At 29.8% G+C, this 10,702-nt stretch overlaps 1 long non-coding RNA gene across 1 annotated transcript; it reads right to left on the bottom strand.

Annotated features, from left to right (window-relative positions):
* Window positions 1-244: 244 nt before the first annotated feature.
* On the bottom strand, window positions 245-1,726 carry LOC149516408 (uncharacterized). Its single transcript, XR_016345963.1, has 2 exons — window positions 1,317-1,726; window positions 245-1,172 (listed from the first exon to the last, which is right to left on the bottom strand). It is a non-coding gene; the product is annotated as an uncharacterized LOC149516408 (long non-coding RNA).
* Window positions 1,727-10,702: the final 8,976 nt, after the last annotated feature.

The following is a 10,702-nucleotide window of genomic DNA, read 5'->3' as shown; positions in this document are numbered from 1 at the left end:
AATAATGTTATCTACTGCAAAATGATTCTTTGGATTCATATTTTATGATTTGTGTAGACATTCAATTTTATCCAAATTAATTTAAATTTATATGATTTTTTAAGCTCAATTTGTATATTTTTATTTGAGTCTATTTAAGTATTAAATCAAATGATTTTGTTCGAATTTGTTCGAAATTAATTATTTTTTATTTTATTGATATTTTAGAATTAATTAAATTAATTGAAAAATTATAAATAAATAATTAATTAGTTAAATTATTGATATTATTATAATTAAATTAAAATAAAAGAGAGGAAACAAATAAAAACAGAAAGAAACTAAAATCAGAGGAAGTGGCCGGCAGCCACTACGAATATTCAGACTTTGCACTGCCTAACCACTATCCTGCCCATTGCTCCACCATACTGCACTCCACAGCCCATTCTCAACTCCACTACTTTGCATTCTGAATATTTTGGACTGTGTTGCAATCATTCAGACTAAAAATCACAAAAACTGAACACCAAGGGGAAGCACCCATTTTCCACCAATAACCCACTCCTACAACGAGCCCTCAACCTAGCACTAGCCCCCAAAACCCTTGCCTTCAGCTCAACACCAATATCTCCCACGCACTACAGTCGCTATTTTTAAAATCTCGCCAAGACCCTGCTAGCCCCTTCTCGGCACCTTTCAACCCACTCCAAACCATTTCCAAGCACCAATCCCTTTCACCTAGCCCCAGACCCAGCATATACTAAAACCCAAATCTTTACCCAACTGAACCCCAAATTCAATCACCAAGTCACACAAGACCCTTGCCCCGGCCTAGCACCAATGTGCCTCACACAAACCCCGCAATAGTCACCAATACGAGCCAAATCCTTGCACCCTTTGCCTGCTTCAGGCCAACACCCCCCAAACACCTCAACATCCAAGCCCTTCTCGACAGCAAACCTAAGCCTAGCCTACTCGTCGGCACAACCACAGCCCCACCAACCAAAAACTAACCACTTCACAGCTAAAACCCGTGGTAAAGCCATTCCTCATGCCTTCAAACAATCCACCAGAAACCACCATCAAATACCCTTTTCCACTTCCACAATCATACCGAGAAAAAAAAAACAACAAAAAAAAAAAACAAAGCAAATCACAATCCCCTTGAGGGAGGAAACCAACACCAAGCAACCCTGTAAAAAAAGGAAAGAAAACAATGGTCAGATCAGACACAAAAATTTTTTCAAAAGAAAAGAAAGGGGCTCTTCGCTTGGAGCGCCAGACCAAAAGAATAAAAAGAGAGGGGGAAGGAAAAAAGAAGAAGAAAAAAAAAGAACCAGTAGTGGCAGCGTACGAGGAGCTCCGCTGGTCGGAGCGACAAATGACGATAGCAGCAGCGAGAGGTAGCAAGGGCAGCAGTTTGTTACCAGTTTCTGCTTGGAGGATTTTTTCAAAGAAAGTTAGTTTTTTTTTTTTAGAAGGATAAAAACGTCTAAAAAAAAACAAAGAATTTATAGTTAAAAAACAAAAAAAAAGGAGAATGAAGAATCGGGTGGGTCCACTTGACCCAGAATTGACCCAGCCTGTAACCCATCAGCCTGATCCAGCCTGTAGCCCATCAGCTTAGCCCGCTCCAAAGCCTTTTGCACTACTCAAAGAAAGCCTAACCAGCATGGATCCTTTTGGGCTCTTGTTATAGACCCTATTATTCAAGTTGTTTTGGGCTTAAGTCTTAAAAGGTATAATTTGATTTTTTTTTTCTTATGCCTTGTATTTATATGTTTTAATGCTTGTTAGTATGCATTTATAGGAAGTAAACTTATTTATGAACAATTGTGTTCTTATAAAACTATTAGGGTGGGATAAAAATAATTTTAGAATTAATAATAATAATAATTAAAAATATTTTAATGAATTTTTTATGATGATACTTTAAGAAGTTTTGAGTAGTGATTTTCGAAAATTTTTTAAGTAAAAATAATCTTTTAAAAATTACCAAAGTATCGGAATATTTAAAAGTTTCTTTTCAATAATAAATTTTCACTTTATATGTGAACAATTGTTTTTAATAAATATGAGTGTTTTTAAAAAATAAATGTATTTCTAGATAATATTATTATTACTTGACTTTTAATAATTTTTTTAAAAAAATAAACGAAAAATCTTCAAAGATGATATCCTAAAAAAGCTTGAGTAGTGATTTTTTAGAACTTTTTAGGAAAGCAATCTATCTAAAATGTCGTTAATGTACTTAAGCATTTAAATTAATTTTCAATAAAGATTTCTCTTTTTTTTTTTTTTATAAATCTCATAGAAATAAGTTTTAGAAAATACTATTTGTTTTTACAATTATAGATATTATATTTTATGGAAATAAATATGAGTTGCCAAGAATAAGATTTTAAGAATTTCGAGTAGCGATTTTTAAAAATTCTTTAGGTGAGATGGTTTTTTTTTTTAATATTATCAGAATATTGAAATATTTTTAAGAATTTTTCAATATATAAGGTTCTTATTTATTTTTCAAGCATACTAAACAATAAAAATATGGTTTTTAAAAAAAATTAAGAAAATCAAATTTTAAATACAAAAATTAAAACCATTTTAGTCAATATTAAAAGATAACACATAATTAATTGGTACCATTTTAAACAAGTGCTATGTGGGTGTTAATTATTCTCCATGCGTAACCGACTCCTGAACCCAAATTATTTTCATAGACCTAAAAATTTTCTTTTTAATAAATGTTAGTTAATTTTAAAATTTTATTAAGAATGTAAGTTTTAATAAGTGGCCAATCATACCTAGCTAAAAAAGATTAGTGGTGACTCCATTTTATTTGTTTTCCAAATTCGTTTAGTGATCTCCAAAACCGTTATAATAGCTTCGCAACTCCACTGGGGACATCAATTTTATAGAGAATCAAGCCAAAAGTTAATAATATATTATCTTTAGTTTTGCTTTAATGGTCTTAATTGGTATTTAACATTAATCTTCTGGATTTTGATTTTGTTTTTAAATAAAAATAGTAATAAAAATTTACATGCATTTCATTTTAATTATATCATTTATTCATTATTTCTTTTATGTATATGTTATTCTCAATAAATTGTGGGGCATGTAGGATAGAGATTGTGATATTGTATTCTCTTACACACACGATGACACATTTCATATCATGCATGAGTTCTATACTCGGGCTCTAACCTTGTTAGGATGGAGTGAAATATCTATTCTCTAGTGAGGTGATCACTTTTGCAATGGCAAGCGAAATACTCATACTTAGATTGAACCCTTTCCGTTTATAGCCTCTAATGGGTGATGATTGAGTACCTTACTAGTCCTATATGGATGCCAGTAAGGAATAATTTGAGAACCTTTTAGATGTATAAATCCACACTCAGTATATCGTGGACTTTAGGGGATTAACCTTAGGTAGAGCCATTCCAATAATTTTTGTAAAAAATTACCTAAATTAGGGCACAAAGAAACATTCCAATACAATTTGTATTTAGGTGTATGAATGTTGAAAATAAAACTAAAATAGTGTAAAACAATAATGGCGTAAGTAAAATTAAAATTTTGAAAAAGGATAAATAAAAAAATATTTTTTTGAAAGAAAAAGGAAATTTTTCTTTAGCATAAAGTTCATTCATTTTATGATTATCCAAAATTTGTATTATCAGAAATGTTTTAAAATAAAAAGAAGAAATTTTTTAGCATTGTCCAACAAAAAAGAAAAGAACAAACAAACAAAAATTTTCAAAATAAAGTTTTTTCTTAAATTTTTTTTTATGCTTATTGGCCAAATAAAATTTGTGTGTTCTTAAATTTTTTCTTTTTCTACATAAAGAGAAAAAAAAATTTAAATTTGAATGTTGTTCCATCTTTCACATTTTCATTTAATCTTTTACATACATCTTTATCATGTTTAAAGAAAAAAGAAAAACAAAAAAAAAAGAAATAATAGGGTAGTTTATATAGCCCATCCCACTTGATGCACATCATAATAAAATAATACATACATTGCATCCCATTCACATCAATTTATAGTACATGCATCCCATTTTATGCACATATTGATAAATGATACATGCCTCCCATGTGTATCTTAATAGGAAGTGCTTGCACTCCATTTCATTATATATTTTAAGGTAGTGTCAGTTTCATTAGGTCGACATAACATAAGCATTTCATGTAGACATATCTCGTGCACTTGATAGATTTATACATTCCATACAAGCATGTTGCATTAATTATAGGTATATATCTCATGACTCGTATAACTTGTTGTAGCATTTCAGACATATGGATTCATGAATGGTAGAGTTTCATAGAATACGCATTGCATTTCATATCCCACCTTCACTACAACATAACATTACATTCCTTGTGTACACATTCATGGATAAGGAAATTTTACCATTTTAAGCCTATTTATATAAAAATTCATTGTCTTAGGGATATTTGCATTTCATAACATTTTTCTTAACATGCTCTATGTGTCACATAAGTTAAAAATTATTTTTGTAGCATTCATTTAATAAGAGTAACAATGTAGAATTTTTAGATCTAAGTCTTGGAATAAAACGTCTGTCGTGGTGGGAAGTAGAATGGAAAAAATGTGAGATCAATTAGAAGTATGGATTAGTACATTAGAGTTGAATTAAAAGGAATTTTACTTTAGGAGATAAAACAACAGATTGCTTAATTAATAACAATGGTTAAAAGTAATGGTAGGGTTAAGTTTGTCACTCATCAAGGATTGTTATCACTTCTAATTCTATTAAATTAAGATCAACTGGCTCTTATTAGTTCTAGCACTTTTCTTGAGCATACTAAGGCATTGGGTGATTTGAATAGTGATTAAAGTTTGGGCAAGAGCAAAAAAAGAATGGGTGAACTGGTTACGCAAATGATTGAGCTCAAAATTCTAATTTCTAGGCTAGAGTCACCTGGTTTCAAACAACCATCAACAACTATGCTAAGTCTAAACCTGCATTTAAGTCCTTTTTATGACTACTTTCAACCTCCTTTCCAAATACCTAAGATTCATTCCCCAAACTTCATGCAACCTCCGAGAATTTCACACTTGGATTCATATTCAGCACCTCACATTTCACAGCCACTTGTTCAAATACTATCCCATCACCACCTTCTCAACCCAATTTCAAACCTAAATTTTTCTAGTTCACTCTAAGACCAACTAGACCACCATTTTTCTAGCAAAGTAGACCAACTATAGAACAGAAAAAATCTCGCAACACTAAAAGAAAAACCCTTATTGACCCAATACCCATGTCTTATATAGATTTATACCTACTGCTCTAAAAAAACTACCCTATTGCCTCTGTCCCTATCGAACCCCTCAAACCATCTTATCCTAAATGGTACAACCCTAATGCTCGATATAAATACCATCTTGGCATCATGAGCCATTCTTTGAAAAATTGCACAACGTTGAAACATAGGATACAAAGACTAATGAAAGTCATATATTTGGATTTTGATGCTGAAATGAAGCTAGTTATTTATAGAAATCCTTCATCATTCCAGGTCAAGATAGTAAGTAGCTGTAGGTGATAATCAAACTAGCCAAGATGATGAGTAAAAAGAAAAAGCCTTAAGGTAAAAGAGTCACCTTCACCAACAATCATAGTCAATTTTTTTTGGATTTCTTAGGCGAGGCAAGGGAGAATAAAAGCTAATATCACACTTTTTGGCCCTAGTCCTAGGATGGTGTATGATGTGTAAAATTGAAACTTTTGAGAATGAATGAAAACTTTTGGGTTTTCTATGAATGGATGTCTTTATTTACATTTCATTTTTAATAATGGTGTTCCTAAAAGAGCTCGTGAAAAAGAATAATAGTTGTAAATATGTTTTCATCAAACTTTTGAAGTGGAAGGAATGCCTTTAAATAACTTGACTTGAACATAATAGGGAATTTAAGCTCATTCTTAATAATAAAATTTGACTTACATATCATGCATCATTTGTTTGAATTTATTATATTTCATGTCAACTAAGGATAAGGAATGATGATTGTGAATATACTATTGTCAAAACTATCAAGTCAAAAGATATTTTTAAAAATTTTAATAATAGAATTTGTGTCATGTATTTTTTGAATTTTGGTAATTAATAAAAGGTTCAAGGGTAACATGTCATAATAAACAAGATTAGTTAAATTTGTGCACTTACAACGCTCAAGCCTGTACCAAAATCATGAAAAATAAAAATGCAAGTCGGATAGACAGAATGAAAAAGGCCTAAAGAAAGATCAAGGAAACAGTTACGAGAATGCAATAGAATATAGATAGATAGTTGGCATAATTAAAACAGATGTTAGTAGGTTGGACAAAAGGAAAAAAATCATTGAAACACTCGGAGCAAGAGGAAAATAGTTGTTAAAGCAACATTGCATCCACTTGGGTTCACACGTCTGTATGTTCGAGACCTTTATATGTCACAAAAACTTCTAGCAACTCTTCAACCATATATTGATACTTTTGCCAAGTGACCTTCAATTCAGATGAATGTCAATCCTAAGCCTACTCTTTATGACTCCATTGATATGCCTAATTTAGATAATCTAAAAGAATGGGAGCAAATAAAAAAAGTGCTAGATCTATAAAGAGAAATGGTGATGAAGGAAAAATATGATTTGTTGAAAAAGAGACTAAAGACAATTGAAGGCCATAATATCTATGGGAGTGTTGATGCCAACAAGCTTGGTCTAGTGCCTAATCTTGTCATTTTGTTAAAATTTAAAGTCTTATATTTTGAGAAGTATGATGGAACGAAATGCCCTTCAACACACATTACCCTATACTATTAAAAAAAATGATAGGCCACGCTCATGATGATGAGTTGTTGATCCATTGCTTTCAAAATAGTCTCATCAGGTCTGCAACAAAATGGTATGCTCAGCTAGATCAAAGTAAGATTTGCTCCTTGAATGATTTGGCTAGGGCCTTCCTAGTTCAATACAATCATATATTAGAATGGCTCCTGATAGGTTGTCATTGTAAAATATGAAAAAGAAAGCTAATAAAACTTTTAAGGAATATACACATAAATGGAAAATTATGGCAGCCTAAGTATAACCACCTCTGTCAAAGAAAAAATTCACTATTTTGTTTGTCAAATCCTTGAATACTCCCTATTATGAAAGCATGATTGGGAATATCCTCAAAGATTGACATGGTAATTATCAGGGAAATGATAGAAAATACAATCAAGAATAGTAGGATTAACTTGAATGATGCAATTGATGTTGAAAAGGGGAATACATCGAAAAAGAATAAATAAGAGATACAAGCAATCACATTTAAATGGCATCTACCCAAGAAATTTGTCCCATACAATTTTTATCCTTTTTATCAACCCTATTTTTTTGATCATAAGCAATATTTATCAAAGCCTATGTCTTTGCCAACCAAGTTAGTATCTAAGTTTTTTAGCAATCCCAATCCCTAAATGACCATTTACAATCTTGTCCCTACATTTGAACCTACCACCTGACCAATGAAAAATCTGAAAAGAAAAAGAAATGAACAAGAGAAACTTTCAATCCCTATTTTTCACCTTTTACCTTTGTTAATAGAAGGTCGATACCCCATTCTTGTGCCTCTGAAAATAACATTTAATTCATCAACAAAGAGTTATGATCTCAATGGTAAGTGTGATTATCATATAAGGACAGTTGGCCATTTAACTAAAAAATATAGATAGCTAAAGGAGAAAGTTAAGGATCTTATTAAGAGTGGTATTCTAACTCTAAAATTGATGGAACACTAGAAGTTGACATTGTCCAGTTGTAAAATGTGAATAGTTAAATGTAGAATAAGGTTTTAAGTATTGAAAGATCAAGATATGATAGTTTTCTTTTGAACCTTTAACCTTTTATGTATGACATGTGCATGATGTCTTTAGGTGTTATTTAAATTAATCTTGTTAAACTTTATTTTAGAAGAAATGAATGTTTTTGATTAAAATTTATCTCTATGCATTTGTTTGAATAACAGTGCCACATAATTAATTTTCAAAATCATAAAATGAAAAACATTTCACAAAAAAAATGATTTGCAATAAAGTCCCATATAAGTAGGTTTCATGATCAAATAAAAAAAATAAGCTTTTTCAAAGGAAATTTACGATTTTTATGGTGAGAATCTCGAAGTAATTGGTGATTGCTATTAAAAAAAAAAACTCATCCAATACCATTACATTTTTCCTTTACCACTTCTATGTTTCAATCATTTTGAATAATTTTACTCACCAATCATAATCTTTTTAAGGGATATGAATTTCCACTTACGAACCTTATTATCATTTGATATATTGAAATCATGATTATTTTTTAGGCAATAAACAAAATAGACTAATTTTGAAAATTTATTTTGAATTTTGAAAACCATTTAAGATACTCTTTTAAATTTTTTATTGGTAATTTAATATGTATCAAATCTTATTGATATGATTGAACCATCCAAATTCTTTCGATGACATAGACATGAAAAATGCTTGAACTTTCTTTCTCAAGTAACTGTTGTTTTATGTTTTAAGGCACATTGACTAAAAGAAACAAAATTCCTTATCCTTAAGACAACTTGTTTCATATCTTAATACCTTTTTTCCTTATTTTACTAAAATTTCATACAATTTTGAACCAAAATAAAATTTTTTATGAACTGTGCAATCACATTTTAAACATCTCATATGACCTGATTTTTACTGTCATAAGAACCTTGAATAGGAAAACAAGATGGGGCATTAGTCACGCAAAAATGATTGATGGTTGTAATTAAAAACTAACAAAAACAAATAACAAAAGAAATGAAAATGAAAATAAAAATGAAGAGAAACTTTTTATCTATTTCTTTAAATATATTGCTCTTCTAACTAAGTGATCGTGTTTGAAATGATGAATGACTATCTTACTCTATCTTTCACTTATAGAAAAAATTAACCACTTGCTACCCATTTGAACCTATTAAATTTATTATTCCCAAAATAAACCCTAGTCAAAGATCTTTTTTTTACATTGGGGGATAAAATAAAGATATCTTCAAAAGCCAAACTTTAAATAAATTATCTAATATTGATAACATCTAATACACACCTCAGATATGAAAGTCCAGGGCAAAAAAATGAATAAAGCTTCAAGAGAAAATAGAATCCAAGAAGTTGATAGTTGAAAATGAAAGTAAATGTTTAAAAAAGAGAAAAAAAAAGGTAAAATGTACCTCGAAAATGAGAGTTCAAGACAAAAAATGAATGAAGCTTCAGGAAAATAGAATTCAAGAAATTGATTGCTAAAGATGAAGTCAAATGTTAAAAAAAAAAAAAAACAAAGAAAGAGAGAAATGAAATTTAAAAATGAAAGTCGAGGGCAATAAATAAATGAAGCTTTAGGAAAATAGAATTGAAGAAAGTAGAATACTAAAATTGAAGTCTAATGTTTTCAAAAATAAAAAAAAAAAGTAAAGAAAGAAAGGTATGCACCTCAAAGATGAGAACTTAGGGCAAAAAGTGAATGAGGCTTCGGTTAGAATCTCAAGTAAAAAAAAAGATAAAATTTATGAAAGAAGAATGCTAAAGTTGAAGTCTAATATTTCAAAAAAAATGAGTTAAAAAAATAAAAGAATGAAGAAAAAAAAAAGCAAAAAAAGATAGACACATGACTTTTTATCCAAAAAATGCTTTATAAGATCCTTGGCTTAATTACCCCCAACAATATATTTTGAGTCTATTTATCCATTCTTTTAAAATCCAAAACCTTGGCCTACATTTTGTACCTTGAAAAGTCTATTTTGATCAAATATTTGTTAGTTGACAAGATTTTACCAAGTTCTTCATTGTTAAAAGATATAACTCTAATGTAAAAACCCAAAAAAGGCATTTTAGAGCTACAACCATTCTTGAGACCCAAAAAAAATTTTAGAGTTCCAAGGTTCTATCCAGAATAAAAAGTCACAATGCAAAATCTTTTAAGGATCAGTACCCATTAAAGACTTTACATTTCACCAAAGCGTAAATATAGAAAATTGGCCTTTTTTCTCTTCCCAAATCTTTCTCAAAAAATATTGATTAGTTTGAATGTACATTAAAATATCCTATTTTCAATAAAAGAAAAGTATTTTTAAAAAATTATCTCTTTTGTGAGCCCAAAAGAAATCCTTGCAACCTTCATTGAGATTCCTTGAAATATGCCCATCAGTGAAAATTTTGAATTATCAATCACCCCATCCACAAATATTCCAAATAGTAGTCATCAAGCTTTTTTTGAAATATGCCCACTAATGAAAAAATTAAATTGTTAATCTTGCCATTAAGCATTCCAAATAGTAATCATCAATTTACAAGAGATTCGAAAGTTATGTGTTTTTAGTTTTTCTCATTAATTACGAAAACACTTTATGTGGGATAATTTTGTGATTACTTTGGAAAAGTTTGAAAATTAGTTAAGCATTTTTATGCAAGATATTGAGATCATTTTTGGTCAAGAGTGAGCCTTGAAATTTTGAACAAAGACATTTTTTGAAAAAAAAAAAGTGTTTTTAAATTTCCATCAATTGCAAAAGACATGTAATTTGCATGTTGCAAAAACAAAAAATAGTCTTTGCATTTGCATCACTTTTATTCACATTTGTATCATGGGAAGGTTATATAATTTGCATACTATAAAAAAAAAAAAAAAAGAGACATTTACATTTGC

The sequence above is a fragment of the Durio zibethinus genome, chromosome 10 (genome assembly GCF_047325235.1).
Source record: "Durio zibethinus cultivar Kanyao isolate XHJ-2024 chromosome 10, ASM4732523v1, whole genome shotgun sequence".
NCBI classification, from domain to species: domain Eukaryota; kingdom Viridiplantae; phylum Streptophyta; class Magnoliopsida; order Malvales; family Malvaceae; genus Durio; species Durio zibethinus.
Note: the sequence above shows the minus strand (reverse complement) of the source record. Positions and strands in the feature narration are given on the sequence as shown.